The 16922-nt window shown below is 45.2% G+C and overlaps 1 protein-coding gene across 1 annotated transcript in view; it reads left to right on the top strand.

Annotated features, from left to right (window-relative positions):
* DNAJB14 (DnaJ heat shock protein family (Hsp40) member B14) overlaps positions 1-16922 on the top strand; it is a 415145-nt gene that overhangs the window by 336952 nt on the left and 61271 nt on the right. The window lies entirely within an intron of this gene.

Below are 16922 nucleotides of genomic sequence, written 5' to 3' on the forward strand. Positions count from 1 at the left end.
AGGAAGACTGGTTGGAGGACCTCTTTATAGCCATGGCCAAGACCACTGAGTCTGGTGATGGCTGGAACCCAAGGCACTTGGGGCCCGAGTCTGGGACCCGTTAGTGCTTCTCCAAACAAACCCTTTTTGAAGGAGTTGTGCCAGGGGCCTTCATAACAATATGCCATCCTCCCAAATGTCATCCAACGGGGGCACTGAAATGATAGTCCTCTTGGAAGACTCCTGTTGTTCGAAAAAGGAACCATTCTTTCTCTTTCTCCTCAGGCATAATGTTCAATAGCTTTGCCGCCCTTAAAATCATGATGTAAAACTACTTGATTTCCGGTCGTAGGGTCCCTGGAGGGCATGTCAACCTCTGGAAGCTCCCCATCAGCTGGAATATTGGTCCCTTGCGTACCCTGTGCAGTGGCAGTGGCAGTGGCAGTATCAGTGTCAGTCTCTGCTTCGTCCACCACAGGAGTGGGTGCAAGCTGCAATGGCCAAGTGGTAACGGGAGCTGGATGAGGCAGTGTCAGTTGAGCTCTGGGAGGTGTTGGAGGGCTCCTTGCTGGAGGAGATATGGGAGCAGCTGGTAGATGCTGCTGTATTCCAGGCACCAGCGTGTTGAGGGGGTCAGTAATGCGAGGCGGACAACTGCGTTTTTATCCAAATTAAACATTTTATTAAAGATAAAAAGTGCACAGTAATCCTCACTAAGCCTACTCTAACAGGGAGTTCCCTACCTAGTCTAAGGTCTAAGGGAATGCTCCTAGCATTGACAAAACTGGCCCTCACACTAAACCAAACCATTCAAGGTAAAACAGAAGCAACATAAATAAGAGAATAAACAACAAACAGTGATTTGGGTGCTCTTCACCTGTCCTGGGTAGATCCCTTCCCCAGGATTGCTCAGTCAATTTCTCCCAAATGTTCAAAGGGAAAAGTAAAGTCTTGAACCAGTTCTTGTAAGTTACAAATGAAATTCACCAAAGAAAAATCCACGGACAGTTGTTCAGTTTTCTGTTGAAATGTTCCCCTTCCAAATCCAGCCAAGAAAACAGCACCAATAAAGATTGCCCATGCTTACAGCTCAAGAAGTCTTCATTCTATTAAAGACAAGGAGGCACGCATTATGCTCTACTTTCTTTATTACTTCCATATCAGCACTTTAAAACATGAACTTTAACTGGACATTTATGGTTTTTTACTCCATGCCCTCGAAAAAAAATCAAACAAAACGAAGTTTAAAGTTAAAATCCAAAGTTCAAGAAATGTTCCAAGGGGACCCCTGTGGGCTCTAGTAGTCCTGACCTCCTCCTATCAGTAGCCTGACTGAGGTATAAGCCTTAAGCCCCAGGTCCCTTCCTCTTTCTTTGCCATCAATGTGTTTGATCCTTAACGTCAACTGTCATTGCAAACAAATGATCCCCACAATCTGATCCGTGAACTGCTCCTCAGAAGCGAAGTACTCTTTGGTCCAACGGGACAACCTGTAACCAAACGCATTCTTTCTCCATCCTTCAAGCGCCTTCAGGCTGCCTTCTGGTCGTCTCCTGCAAGAAATGTAGAGCAAATAATGAGGGTGTGAATGCGCCAAAGCTTACATATAATACTTCACATGTCAATTCAAGACATTTGCCATTCTTGGTGGAATATAATGCTCACCTCCTTGTCTTTAATACCTCCGGAGCTGTGGAGCTGTAAGCGTGGGTAATCTTTAGTCTATGGCAAGACAGGAGGCTTGCATCATGCTGGTTCAAAGCTTGCTACCACCTTATTCGTTATATCTGATACAGGTTAAAATAAAATGTCTTGAAGGTCGACTCAGAGGAGCAATCTACTGATTTCATTTTGTCTTGTAGTGAAACACCTGCTGCGAAAGGTCTAGAAGACATCACTCCTCTAGAGGAATGCGCACCAAACAAGGACAAGTCTATCCCTGCCCATTGCATCACTTATCTCACCCACTTAGCAATAGTCGCTGTTGCAACGGCATGATGGGGCCTTCTGCGCGCTTTAAGCAACTGGGTCACCCCTTGCGGTCTAAGATGGGCTAAGATAATCTTTAATACATTGCGCCACACAACTTCCTATTCTCTGTAAAGTAAGGGTAGGAAATAACTTTCGAATCAGTTTTCGTTCTTTTAGCAATAGTAAAAGCTACTCCTTCTGGGTAGAAAATCTTTCTATCTCCAGGGCTTTGACGTACGACACCCTGCGGCATGCCGCTAGACATAACATTGCCAGCTTCCCTGACAGTTGTGATCGGGAGAGGATCTCGTTCTCTGGCCGTCTAAGGAAAAGATGAAAAATGTCCTTGACATCCCACAAACCATGTATTTGGGTTCTGGTGGCCTCTTTAGCTTTATCCCTTTAAAGAGCCTCAGAACCGCTGGATGTTCCCCTATGGCACTACCTTCTACCTTGTTGTGGCCTGCTGAAACTGCTGACCTGTAGACTCCTACCGTTCTGTAGGCCCAACCTTCCTGAAATTTAGTTGCTAGGAAATTGAAGACATGCACTACAGGGGCTGAAATGGGATCCAAACTATCTTCTGTTCACCATTGAGCCCAACTGTTCCATGCAGCGCGATAGCTCCTAATGGTGGAAGGTGCCTAGCAGTCTCTGATACAATCTGCAGCGAGATGCAAAATTCCTGGAACTGCCATCGCCTCCTGAAACCCTGCAGGCGATCAAGTGTAGCGTGCCCGCCGCTATCAACGGGTGAGTCTGGCTGGTCGGCCAGAGAAGAAGGTCCGACCGATTTGGAACTATCCTCGGAAAATCCGAAGAAAGTTCCATCGCTACTGGAAACCAGGCCTGCGACTTCCAAAATGGTAGTACCATCATGACCACTGCTTCCTTTCAGCAAACTTTCGCTAGGGCTCTCGTGATCATTATGAACGGCAGGAAGGCATAATGCACTGCCCCGCTCCACGGGTGCAGAAATGCATCCGTACCCGCTGCACCTAGGTCTATCCTCCAACTGAAGTACTTCTGCGTTTGAGCGTTCAGTCTGGACGCAAATAGATCTATTTCCAGAGGACCCCATATTTCCCGTAATAGTTTGAATACTTGTGGATGTAGCTTCCAATCGCTGGAGTCTACAAGATACCGTGATTTCCAGTCTGCCACACTGTTCTGTGTCCCCGGTAGATTCTCTGCTGTTACTGCATTTCTGTTTTGCAGGCATTAATGCCAGAAATCCTTCACTAGTTGTGCTAGCATCTTGGATTTCGTTCTCCCTAACTTGTTTATATAGCGTACAGATCAAGATCTTGTCCATCTTGAGCAGTACACAACACCTTATCTTATCCTTCGTGAAAGCGAGAACCGCGAAAGAACCTGCTAGCAGTTCGAGACAGTTTGTGTAAACTCAATTCCTCTTCCGACCATTTTCCTCCTGTCTTCGCTCGCACCTGGCTCCCCAGCTTGATCTGCTTGCATCTGACTCTATAACCAGGTCTGGAAAGTCTCCAAAGATTGCTCAACCGTCCAGGCTTCCATATTCTGCAACCACCACTGCAGCTCTGAGAGTTTTGTGATCCAGATTCACTAGCTGGTGGTAACCTATATCTCCCTGTAGGTGCCTGATCTTGAGTCACTGGAGCGCTCGATAAGCCTTGCTTATATCTAGTATCATTATGACCAAACTAATGTCATGATCACCACGTCCCTATGAATAAACACAGACATATAATAGTGCACTTATCTTTTCAGGTAGCACAAAGGAAGGGACCTGGGGCTTAAGGCTCTTATATCTCAGTCAGGCTACTGAGAGGTGGAGAGGAGGAGGAGGAGGAGGAGGAGGAGGTCAGGACTACTAGAGCCCAGAGGATCATGGGGCTCGTGGACCCCTTGGAACATTTCTTGAACTTTGGATTTGAACTTTAAAACAGGAAAAATCAAAGAAAACAAAGTTTAAAGAGATGATATGGCATTAATAAAGAAAGTAAAGCCTAATGCAAGCCTCCTGTCTTGCCATAGAATTGTAATCCTGTTTCTGATGTTTGTTAATCTGCTTAGAATCACATGCTGTGCATAGGTCCGACATCCAGTGGTCACTGCGGAGTATTGCATTTTGTTTTTTGTAGTCGAAAAGGGGACGTCGACAAGGCGGGTCTGTAACACTATCCCTATAGTGACGTGCATTGTACCCACAATCCCTCGCGCGTCGAGGTCCCTCAGATTGTTTTTTTCCGCCCAGCTACTGGTCGCCTTTATGCGGAGCTCCTAGAGACATTGCAAAATAGTTTCTTCGACCTTTGGTCGTTTGTCATTAATATCGATAACATAGATCCCCCCCCCCCCCCCCCTCAACGCAGAGCTGTTTCTCCGCCGAGCAAGATCTTCGACGGAAGGACGAGCGGAGGGGATCCTTCGGCGCTGCCGAACACGTGGCCTGGCCTCGTCGGCCATACACAGTAGGGAGAGTGGGGTTTTGTGGTCTTTCTTTCTTCTCTTTAAGAATGCCTTTCTCTTCCCCTCCCTCTTTTGAGGTCGTAGTCACACTTCTTGCCCTCAGCTATGGAGAGGACGCCATTTAGGTTTTGCCCGCTTTGCAAGGGTAAATATACCTGGAAGGATAAGCACAAACGGTGCAACCATTGCTTACCCCTCGATCACCAGGACGGCTGTGCGGCCTGTAAATTACTAAAGCCCAAAACTCTAAAAGACCGCAGGGTCAAAAGGTGAGCGGCCTACACCTGTCAGGTACTGTCAGGATACAGTGGCATATTCTCAATTACATTGGGTCTGGGGAGATTTAGTATAGAAAGGTTTTGGGAAGTTATTATGGAGTTTAATTTTAAAACAGCCAATTTTGCCCTTAACATTCATTGCAGTCTATGGAGAATGCCCCAAGCCAAGATGGAGGTCCTCAGTCTAAATTCTAATTGGCTGGTGATTGTTTATAGGGAAGACAGTGAACATTCTAAACTGCCTTTCATCGTCTTTGCCCAGCTGAGAGGTCGTGTACTAAGCTGCTACTGCTTAACTTGTTCAGGGGTTTCAAGTTTCAAGCAGTCGAGCGGCTTCTTTGGAAAGTAAACAGGAATCTTTATGGAGTTCGTTTTGGCACAGGACAGGAGTAAGAAGATTTCGAGTTGCCTAAGAAAATAAGTTTCCAAGACTCTTCACAAGATAAGTTCTTTTAAAACTCAAAACTTTTTCTAATGTCATTGTTGAAGAGTTAAATTGATTTTCAAGTTCATATGAAAACATTTATTAAGAACGGTAGTGCTGTCGTTTGTTTTGCTTTGCTATGCTAAGTTTTTCTATCAAGCGTGTGGTTTTTCCATTAATAGAAGCCTGCGCGTGAAAGTCTTCGCTTGAGAATCTAGCGCGAGCTCTTATGTGTCACGTGATACTATAGCGTGTGTTTTTTCTACCCGCGGTTGGTTTTCAGCGCGTGTGCGTTTACTCGCATCTTGGATAAAGCGTGTGTATTTTTCCCACGGGATGGAGATTCTCGCGTGTGCGTTTACTCGCTCATTGGATAAGCGCGTGTGGATTTTTCCCGCGGTTTAGACTTCAGCGCGTGTGCTTATTGCTCGCTCCTTGTATAAGCGCGTGTGCATTTTTCCGCGGTTTGGTCTTCAGCGCGTGTACGTTCTACACTCAGTTTGGATTTTTATGCGTGTGCAAGATATTTCCACGTGAAATTTTTCGTCACAAGTTTCAAGAACAGTTTAAAAGCAAATACACTCTAAAAATAATGAGAAGAAATATAAGAACTCTCCAGAAACACTAGAACTTCCATTTACTTTTAATGAACTTAAGACTTTGTTCAAGCTTCTTGAGTTTTTAGAAGATGATCTGCAAAGTTAATTTCACATTCATGGACCTACTGAGAAGGCTGAATGATCGTTGAGATTCAAGTCAACTAGTAAGGAAGTCTAGTCAGCTTATCACTTCTCTGGGCATTCTGTAGAGAAGTTCCAGGTATGGTTTTTACTTTATTTAGTAAAGGATATTGAGAATTAAGGTTAGTATAGTACTCAATGAATAATGAGGTGTATTATGTTTGTTTTACTACAGGTGAAGAACCAGCTAGTCTATAGCTTCCAGCCTGGTGTTTGTTAATTTGTCCCTTCCCCCTTTCCCCTGGAAGTGAGGTAAACTGAGCAGTTTCTAGTATCAGCTCAGAGTGCCCCATTTTGGGTGGATTGTCGGGGGCTCAGCAGCTTCCGCAGACACCAGGATCTCAGCCTGAGAGAATGAAAGGCAAATAAAAAAAAAAACTCTGCCCAAGCTGTATGAACCCGGACGAGACAGCCATGGAGGCGTTGGGAGAAATGGTTAGGGAAATTAGAGAAGAGTTACGGGTGGCTCATCAGGAATATTCAAATCTTAATAAAAGAATGGATGAGTTAAATTTAAAGGTAACACAAATACAAGAAATAGAAGTTAGAAGAGAAATGGAAGTTTCGGGAGGTGCAGGAAACCCACCTGAGTTGGTGAGAGTAGGGGAAGAACAAGAATCTAGGCTTCCAAGAGAAGTGGTGGGTGGTTTAGGAACTTTAGTTATGCCAGTTCCTTTGGCTGCTCCTGAGCGTTTTTTGGGAGATTCGAGAAAGTTTCAAATTTTTCAGACTCAGTGTGAATTGCATTTCTTAAGTCGTCCTGAGTTATTTTCAAAGTATGCTTCAAAGGTCACATTTACATTATCCTATTTATCAGGAGAAGCTTCTGCGTGGGGAAGTCTTTTGGTGAGTCAAAAGAGTTTGGCTTTGAATAATTATTCCCTGTTCCAGGCCGAATTTAAAAAGATGTTTGATAAGAGACAGGTTTCTTTAGAGGTAGATGGAGAACTACTGGAGCTGCGTCAGGGAGGAAAGGAGTTGATTTCTTATATCACTCAATTTAGAACTTTAATTTTAGAGAGTAGATGGCCAGAGGAGAAGAGGGCTTCCTTATTTTATCGGGGCTTAAAAGATGAATTGAAAGATGCTTTGGCTGGAGTTTTGGAACGACAAACTACTTTAGATGCTCTAATTGATTTGGTAGTTCAGTTAGATTTTCGTTTAACTGAAAGACGTTTAGAGCGTAGACGTTCTCAGGGAGAAGTTAGGTTTCCAGGAAGAGTTGAGAGATCTAAGGTTGAGGTGGTGAACAGGGAAGTTAAGTCAAAGGTAAATGAGCTGCAGAGTCGGGTGAGAGGTCCATTGTCAAAGGAAGAGAAGACCAGAAGAAGGGAGAATAATTTGTGTCTATACTGTGGTAGGAGTGGTCATTTCCTTGAAATCTGTCCTTTTACCTCCAAGAAGATCTTCAATTCTTCAGGCAGAGTATAACAAGTGGCCAACACGATACAGACAGCTGTCCCTCACATAACTGTGAACGTATCCTTAATGTTTGAAAAGAAAATCCTAGGTTCTGGGCCAATTATTATTGATTCAGGGGCTACAGGAAATTTTATGGACAGAGGATTGGCAAAGGTTCTAGGTGTTCCTTTAGTGGCTAAGAAAGAAGTGGAGCAGGTAAGGGCAATTGATGGTACCTCTTTCTTCAGGTCCAATCACTCATAATACAGAGGTACTTGAGATGGAGTTAACTGGAGGTCATAAGGAAACTATCTCTTTTGAATTAATTGACGCCCCAATCTTGAAAATAATCTTGGGTATGCCCTGGCTTACTCTTCATAATCCTCGAATTGATTGGAGTGCAAGAATTGTATCCCTAGAATCAACTTTTTGTAAGGAACATTGTTGCTTAGGAAAATGTCATGAAGAGGAAGAAAGATTTGTGAATTCAGTTTCGTTTTCACTTGCAGAAAGAGGGGCAATAGGTTTTGATGTTGGAGCAGTAGTGGGTGAACTTCCTACTTGTTATCAGGATTTTTGGGATGTATTTGATGAAAAGGAAGCTGGAGAGTTGACTCCTCATAGACCTTTTGACTGCAGGATAGATTTGGAGCCTGGAGCTATTTTACCTAGCAGTAGGGTTTATGCCCTGACAGAAAAAGGGAATGACTATTTGAAAGAATACATAAAGGAAAATTTGGCTAAGGGATTTATTTGGCACTCTCAATCGCCGGCTGCCTCACCATTGTTCTTTGTGCCAAAATCTGACGGTTCTCTCAGAACTTGTATAGATTACAGGGCGGTAAATAGAATGACAGTAAAAAATCGGTATCCTCTCCCTCTCATCTCTGAGATGTTAAATCAAATCCAAGGTGCCACCATTTTTTCTAAATTGGATTTACGTGGAGCTTATCTTGTACGAGTTCAAGAGGGGGATGAGTGGAAGACGGCATTTAAGACCAGATTTGGCCTGTACGAGTACCAAGTGATGCCATTCGGTGTCTGCAATGCCCCAGCGGCTTTTCAATTTTTTATCGATGAGGTTCTCCGGGAATTTCTTGATATTTTTGTTATCGTTTATATTGACGATATTTTGATTTTTTCCTCAAAATTTGGAGAAACACAAAATTCACGTTTGACAGGTCTTGAGAAAATTGAGAAAGAATAATCTTTACGCTAAATTGGAGAAGAGTCAGTTCCATACGAATTCGGTAGAATTTTTAGGTTTTGTGATCACTCCTTATGGTCTGGAAATGAATCCGAAAAAGGTGGAAGCGGTTCGTGATTGGCCTACTCCAACGAAGGTGAAGGAGATCCAGAGTTTTTTGGGATTTGCCAATTTTTACCGAAGATTCATTGAAGGCTTCTCCAGTTTAGTAGCTCCAATTACTCGACTTTTGAAGAAAGGAGTTCCATTTGTTTGGGACGTTAAGGCTAATGAGGCTTTTCAAATATTGAAGGAGAAATTCATAACTACTCCTATCTTGATTCATCCTGATACTTCTAAGCCATTTTTTGTAGAGGCTGATGCTTCCAATGTGGCAATGGGAGCAGTGTTGTCGCAGAGGCATAATGTTACAGGACAATTGCATCCAGTGGCCTACTTTTCTAAGAGGTTCTCACCAACGGAAGAAAATTACACCATTTCAGATCGCGAGCTTCTTGCGATCAAAGCAGCATTTGAAGAATGGCGACATTTTTTAAAAGGAGCACGTCATACTGTGACAGTATTAACTGACCACCGAAATTTACTTTTTTTGAAGAAAGCAAGAACTCTGACACCTCGACAACTAAGGTGGTCTTTATTTTTTGCAGATTGATTTTATAATTACTTTTAAGGCAGGAAATCAAAATAAAAAAGCAGATGCTCTGTCACAGCAATTTCCAGAAAGTGAAGTTAAGTCGGTCTGTGAGTCACTTCCATTGATCGCTCCAGAACGTTTTGTTCTTGCTGGAATTGAGAAGGAAAACGAAATCTTCAAGCAAGTACGAGAATCCATTTCTGAGACACAACTTGAACATTGGGTTCGTTTGGATCCAGCTCGCAAGATTAAAGATGGTTTGCCTTATCTAGACGACAGACTCTATTTACCATCTATTGAACTTGGAGAAAAGATTTTGAAGGAGTGTCACGATTCGGTTCTGGCAGGACATCCAGGATATCGGAAAACTCTAGAGTTGGTCGGAAGACATTTTTGGTGGGATAAAATTCGACAAGATACTCTTAATTTTGTTAAGACCTGTGAAGTTTGTGCTAGATCTAAGAACCTCGTCGGAAAGCCTTCTGGGCTATTGGAACCGTTGCCAGTTCCACCGCGGCCTTGGTACTCAGTGTCTTTAGATTTCATCACGGATCTACCACTAGATAAGGGGTGTACATCAGTATTGGTTGTAGTTGATTTACTCACTAAAGAAGCACATTCCATTCCAATGGAGGGAGAGGTTACCGCCGATAGTTTAGCTCACAGTTTCTTGCAAGAAGTAGTAAAACTGCATGGAATTCCCAGTCAGGTCATCTCAGACAGAGGGTCTCAGTTTATTTCTAAGTTTTGGAGAGCTTTTTGTAAGAGATTGGGAATTGAGGTATGTCTATCATCGGGTTACCATCCCGAAACCAATGGGCAAGTGGAATCAGGAGTTGGAGAAATATTTGAGGTGTTATCTACAGACAGGGGAAGAGTGGGTAGATATGTTGTGGGTGGCAGAATTTTCATATAACTGTAGTAAGGATGCCACCTCTATGTCTCCGTTTACTTTGGGACGAGGTTTTCATCCTCGTTTTCTTAGTATAGAGATCAATAATGATTCTGGAAACCCAGAAGTGGAAAAGAGACTAGAAGTCATGAAAAGAAATTTGGAAAAGGCAAAAGGGGTGTTGGTGGAGAGTAAACAAAAATATAAAAGATTTGCTGACCTTAAAAGAAAGACTAGTCCCCAGTATAGTGAGGGAGATTTGGTGTGGTTATCAACCAAATTTTTGAGAATTAAAGGAAGAAATAAGTTTTGCCCTCGTTTTGTAGGACCGTTTGTTGTCGAAAGGGTGATAAATCCAGTGGCTGTTCGCCTTAGATTACCAAGACATATGAAAACTCATCCAACTTTTCATGTTAGCTTGTTGAAACCTGTGGTTAAAGGAACTAGATTGACACCTACTCCTTCAGCAGTTGTAATTGAGGAAGAGGATTCAGAAGAATTTGTAGTTAAGAAAATTCTGGACTCTAGAAGAGTGAGAGGAAAGCTACAGTATCTCATTGATTGGGAGCGTTTTGGTCCTGAAGAACGCACTTGGGAGAAAGCAAGTGATGTGCATGCTCCTCGTTTGGTTGAAAGATTCCATAAGAAATTTCCATTGAAAAGTGGCCCAGGGACTGGGCGTTAGAAGGGGGGTACTGTCAGGTACTGTCAGGATACAGTGGCATATTCTCAATTACATTGGGTCTGGGGAGATTTAGTATAGAAAGGTTTTGGGAAGTTATTATGGAGTTTAATTTTAAAACAGCCAATTTTGCCCTTAACATTCATTGCAGTCTATGGAGAATGCCCCAAGCCAAGATGGAGGTCCTCAGTCTAAATTCTAATTGGCTGGTGATTGTTTATAGGGAAGACAGTGAACATTCTAAACTGCCTTTCATCGTCTTTGCCCAGCTGAGAGGTTGTGTACTAAGCTGCTCCTGCTTAACTTGTTCAGGGGTTTCAAGTTTCAAGCAGTCGAGCGGCTTCTTTGGAAAGTAAACGGGAATCTTTATGGAGTTCGTTTTGGCACAGGACAGGAGTAAGAAGATTTCGAGTTGCCTAAGAAAATAAGTTTCCAAGACTCTTCACAAGATAAGTTCTTTTAAAACTCAAAACTCTTTTTCTAATGTCATTGTTGAAGAGTTAAATTGATTTTCAAGTTCATATGAAAACATTTATTAAGAACGGTAGTGCTGTCGTTTGCTTTGCTACGCTACGTTTGTCTATCAAGCGCGTGGTTTTTCCGTTAACAGAAGCCTGCGCGTGAAAGTCTTCGCTTGAGAATCTAGCGCAAGCTCTTATGTGTCACGTGATACTATAGCGCGTGTGTTTTTTCTACCCGCGGTTGGTTTTCAGCGCGTGTGCGTTTACTCGCATCTTGGATAAGCGCGTGTGGATTTTTCCCACGGTTTAGACTTCAGCGTGTGTACGTTCTACACTCAGTTTGGATTTTTATGCGTGTGCAAGATATTTCCACGTGAACTTTTTCGTCGCAAGTTTCAAGAACAGTTTAAAAGTAAAGACACTCTAAAAATAATAAGAAGAAAAATAAGAACTCTCCAGAAACACTAGAACTTCCATTTACTTTTAATGAACTTAAGACTTTGTTCAAGCTTCTTGAGTTTTTAGAAGATGATTTGCAAAGTTAATTTCACATTCATGGACCTACTGAGAAGGCTGAATGATCATTGAGATTCAAGTCAACTAGTAAGGAAGTTTAGTCAGCTTATCACTTCTCTGGGCATTCTGTAGAGAAGTTCCAGGTATGGTTTTTACTTTATCTGGTAAAGGATATTGAGAATTAAGGTTAGTGTAGTACTCCATGAATAACAAGGTGTATTATGTTTGTTTTACTACAGGTGAAGAACCAGCTAGTCTATAGCTTCCAGCCTGGTGTTTGTTAATTTGTCCCTTCCCCCTTTCCCCTGGAAGTGAGGTAAACTGAGCAGTTTCTAGTATCAGCTCAGAGTGCCACAATTTGGGTGGATTGTCGGGGGCTCAGCAGCTTCCGCAGACACCAGGATCTCAGCCTGACAGAACCATGTCTAGGCCTGACTCCTCACCCGCTGCCACCGAGTGTGACGAGGACAGTGACTACACAGCCCCCGTAATGGAGGCTGTAAACCTCTCAAAGGAGCTCCTCGTCGTCCGTCCCCGACCAGCCCGGCTCATGCCCAGTTTATGGGGATGAACACCCCGGCGACAAGGATGCACACGGAAAAACACAAAAGCACATACCCCCCGGCACGCATTCGTCAAAGCCGAAAGAAGCCATAGCGCCAACGGGGACGCTGGGCCCACCGGTGTCTTCCGCTGACCGTAAAGGTCGTCGGCCCTCCCCGCTCCCGCGACAGGCGACTGGGCATTCGAAAAATGAGGGCGCTAACACCAAAACCTCTGGCGACGTGCATCGTAAGAGCGCTCACGTTGCCAACAAGGACTCGACGAGCAAGGACTCGACGAGCAAGGACTAGACGGTCAAAGACTCAACGTTACATAGCGCGACGGCGACCGATCCCTCGGAAGAGAGAATGATCGCCGAAAGCCTCGCGCGCATAGCATCTAAGGACGGCCAGAGACGTACGGTGAGTCAGACGCCGAAAACCGCGCACATGGCCAAAGATACGCTGAAAGCGCCGGAAAACAGATCAGGCCAGTTCCTGACGCCGACAGAAGGCCCTAGCCTGCGAGAAGGCTACTCAGAAGGCGAAGGCTCACTTTCTTCGACGTTATGGGACAGAACCAGACAACTACAGGAGGAAGAAACTCCTTTTTCATTCCCAGACCGTCCTGGCCGACCTCAGTGGACCTTTGAAAGGTTCCAGACCTTTATGGATAAACTAAACAGGTTCATGTCCATCCCAGAAGACAGGGCACCCAGGAGAACAAGGGAGGCACCCCTGGAGAGTTCAAGGGCTAAATACCAGAAGTTTTATAACCCCATACAGGAGGACATATACTCTTACAATCCCACTGAGGAAGACACCTTCTTCCAGGAGGAAGATGAGTTCACCTATGTTGAAGACCAACAAGAGGAGGAAGGTTTTCACAAGGAAACTAACCTATGTGAGGAGGGATTCCAGAAGGACACAGGCGAGGGCGACCCAAATCCCTGGCAGTCACCGGCTAGGTCGACAGACACAGGCAGTAGCAGTATAGTCCTCAGGTCTACTGAAACTACACCAGTCAGGAACCCTTCGCCTGTCGATGATCAACCCACCTTCAATGCACTGCTGAAGAAGGCAGCAGCACATTTTGAAATGAAAACTGGGGAAGTCACCCCAGACACCGATTTTTGTGGAGAGGATTAGCAAGGAAAAAACCCCCACTAGCCAAATTATACCCATCCTCGCCTCAGTTAAGAGACGTATTACCCCTTCTCTTTCCACTCCTGCATTGGTGAGAGGGGTCAATCCGAGGATTGAGAAACTGTTCTCTCCCTCTCAATCAGACCCATTATATATTAAGGGTCACTCAATCCCGGACTCCCTGGTCGTGACCAACACCAGAAAAAGGGCAGGAGTCCCACTATCTACCAGCGAGGCACCCCCAGATAAAGAGGGGAAGAAGCTGTATGCCCTAGCCAAGAGAATCACCACCTCTGCAGCATTCTCTACCAGAATTGCCAATAATAATACCCCATTGGCAAGCTACGCTGATGCTCAATGGGCAAAGCTCAAACAGGACATTGAAGAAGTTCCCGAACCCCTAAGGACTTGTTTGCTGGCTACAGTTAACAAGGGCTCTCTGGTCAACCAAAGCATCGTCAAGAATACCCTTGATGCAGCAGAGACGGCTTGCCGCACTTTGGTACAAGGAATTTTGCTGAAGCGTCACGTCTGGCTGCGCAATTCCGGATTTAAGGCGGAAATGCAAGCGTCCCTTATTAATAAGCCCATAGAGGAGTCCAACCTCTTTGGGAGAGCAGTGGATGACGCGCTGGAGAACGCGAAGAAAGAATTTGACACAATAAAGACCTTAGACCAAATTTCAAGACCCACTAGGCAGGGATTTGGTAATAACCGCTTTTTTCATGGACAACGCCAGCAACAAAACCAACAATATTCTGCCAGCAACTACCAGGGTAATAGTGGCCAGTACAATCGGAGGGGTCAACGCCGTGGCAAAGGGAGAGGTCGGGGTTCCACCCCCAGAGGCTCCCAAGCCACCAACACCACCAAGTGACGTGAAGATTCGAGTCCCCTCCCATGCAACGCCGGTCGGGGGCCGGTTAACATCCTTTCTTCCAGCATGGGAGGGAATAACATCAGACCGCTGGGTACTTTCCACCGTAGCCCGCAGCTACTGTATAGAGTTCAACAGTTCCCCAACATACAGACCCACTAGGGGACGCCGCATGACACCAGAACACCTCGCCATCCTTCTCCAAGAAGTGGACCAACTGCTGGAAAAAGCAGCCATAGAGGTCGTGGCTCTCTCAGGTAATGGAAGGTATTTATTCAGTGTACTTCCTTGTACCCAAAAAGGATCTAACTATGCGCCCTGTATTAGATCTGCGCCCAGCGAACAAGTTTGTCACACCCCAAAAGTTTTGTATGGTGACCTTACAGGAAGTGATCCCACTGCTATCACAGGGAGATTACATGACAACACTGGACATGAAAGATGCATACTTTCATATTTTAATGTTGCCAGCGCACAGAAAATACCTCAGGTTCATGATAGAGGGCAAACACTACCAGTTCAGAGTGCTACCCTTCGGCATAGCATCTGCACCAAGGGTATTCACGAAGGTAGTGGCAGCGGCCCATCTGCGCAGATTATCCATCCCAGTATACCCTTACCTCGACGACTGGCTCATAACAGGGGATTCTTACGAGACATGCTTCTCAAACACCCAAAAGACTGTAGACCTTTTGTTCCAACTGGGCTTCTCCATCAACGAGAAGAAGTCCAGCTTACGCCTCAGCCAAGTCAAACAATTCTTAGGGGCTCTAATTCAAACAAAGGACGGCCTCATCTTCCCCTCCAACGAGAGGGTCCAAAACATGCTGTTTCAGATCCCCCAATATGTGGCAGGTCGAGAGGTGACGGTACGCAAAGCGATGCGCTTGCTAGGAATGATGGCGTCGTGTATTTATTTGGTACCTTACGCGCGCCTGTGCATGCGCCCAATGCAAGAGTGGCTCAACAGCCAGTGGTGTCAGGCCAGCGGACAATGGGACGATCTAGTGGTGGTCTCGCAGGCCTTGGTTCTCTCGTTACGGTGGTGGACAAAGGAAAACCTATCCCATCAGACTGCTCACAGAGTGTGGACTCCGAGCGTAGCATCCAAGCACATAAACCTACTGGAGCTACTGGCGGTGTTCAAAGCACTAAAAGCCTTCCAAGAACACCTACAAGGGAAGACAGTGATGGTCCTTACAGACAGCACCACAGCCATGTACTACATCAACAAGCAGGGGGCACCCACTCTCCAGGACTGTCCAAGCTGTCCCAGAATATATGGAAGTGGGCTCTCAGACGCAACATGTTCTACTGTCACAACACGTACCAGGGGAACTCAATCTGCTAGCAGACAAACTCAGCAGAGACTTCCCCCTGCCCGAAGAGTACGAATGGCGATTGCACGAAGACATCGTCTTAGACGTCTTCACGCAATGGGGGTTCCCGGAAATAGACCTGTTCGCAACTCTGGAGAACTCACAATGCCAAAGTTACGCCTCCAGGTACCCCCAGAACCAGTCCAAGGGGAACGGTCTGTCGATTCAATGGTCATGGAAATTTGTTTACGCCTTTCCCCCGACTCCCCTTCTCAACAAAGTTGTGCACAAGATGCACCAGGAACAAGTTACCATGATACTAGTGGCCCCGATGTGGGCCCGGCAGCCATGGTTTGCTCACTTGGAGATGTCCCTATCTCCCCCAGTGAAACTTCCCTGCCCGTACAACATGCTGTCACAAGACAAGGGCAGGACACTGCATCCATGCCCTCAGACCATGAACTTAGCAGCCTGGCTCCTGATATCATAGAATTTGGACAGCTACAGCTTCCGCAGAGATGTATGGACATCCTCAGGGAAGCCAGAAAACCTAATACTCGCCACTGCTATTCTAGCAAGTGGAGAAGATTTGTCATCTGGTGTAGAGGTAAGAGCATCAACCCGGTTAACTGCTCTCCCACACATATTGTTCTGTACCTGACCCATTTATTGGATTCAGGTCTAGTGTTCAATTCCATTAAAGTCCCCCTGGCGGCACTTTCTGCATACACCACTTCCCAACTTGGTGTCGTGGTGGAAGATACCAGTTATCAAGGCCTTCATGGAGGGGGTAAAGAGAATACACCCTCCGATAGCTAACCCAGCTCCCGGATGGGACTTAAATGTGGTACTTTCCAGACTCATGGGCTCGCCATTTGAACCCATGCACAAGGCAACTCTTAAGGACCTCACTCTTAAGACTGCTTTCCTAATAGCTATCACCGCCATTAGGAGAGTAAGTGAACTACAGGCTCTTTCTGTTCTAGGCCCCTTCGTAACAGTTCACAAAGATAAGGTGATTCTACGCACACACCCTAGGGTTGCACCGAAATTCATCTTGAAATTCCATGTAAACCAGTCAATAGAACTACCAACGTTCTTTCAAAACCCTTCCAACTTGGGAGAAAAGAGTCTGCATACACTGGATGTACGCAGAGCTGTCATGTTCTACATGGAAAGAACCAGGCCACTGAGAAAGACTAATCAGTTCTTGTCTCGGTGGCAGCAGGAAGAGAAGGAGATGCAGTCTCAAAATCCACTATATCTAGATGGATTGTTCAATGCATCACTTTGTTACACTCTTGCTAAGAGAGAACTGCCCTTCAAGCAAAGAGCACATTCTACTCGAGGCACTGTGGCTTCCATAGCATTCTTTGCAAATGTTCCCCTTGAGTCCATCTGC

The sequence above is a fragment of the Ambystoma mexicanum genome, chromosome 6q, assembly GCF_040938575.1.
Source record: "Ambystoma mexicanum isolate Mex_15411 chromosome 6q, UKY_AmexF1_1, whole genome shotgun sequence".
Taxonomy (NCBI): domain Eukaryota; kingdom Metazoa; phylum Chordata; class Amphibia; order Caudata; family Ambystomatidae; genus Ambystoma; species Ambystoma mexicanum.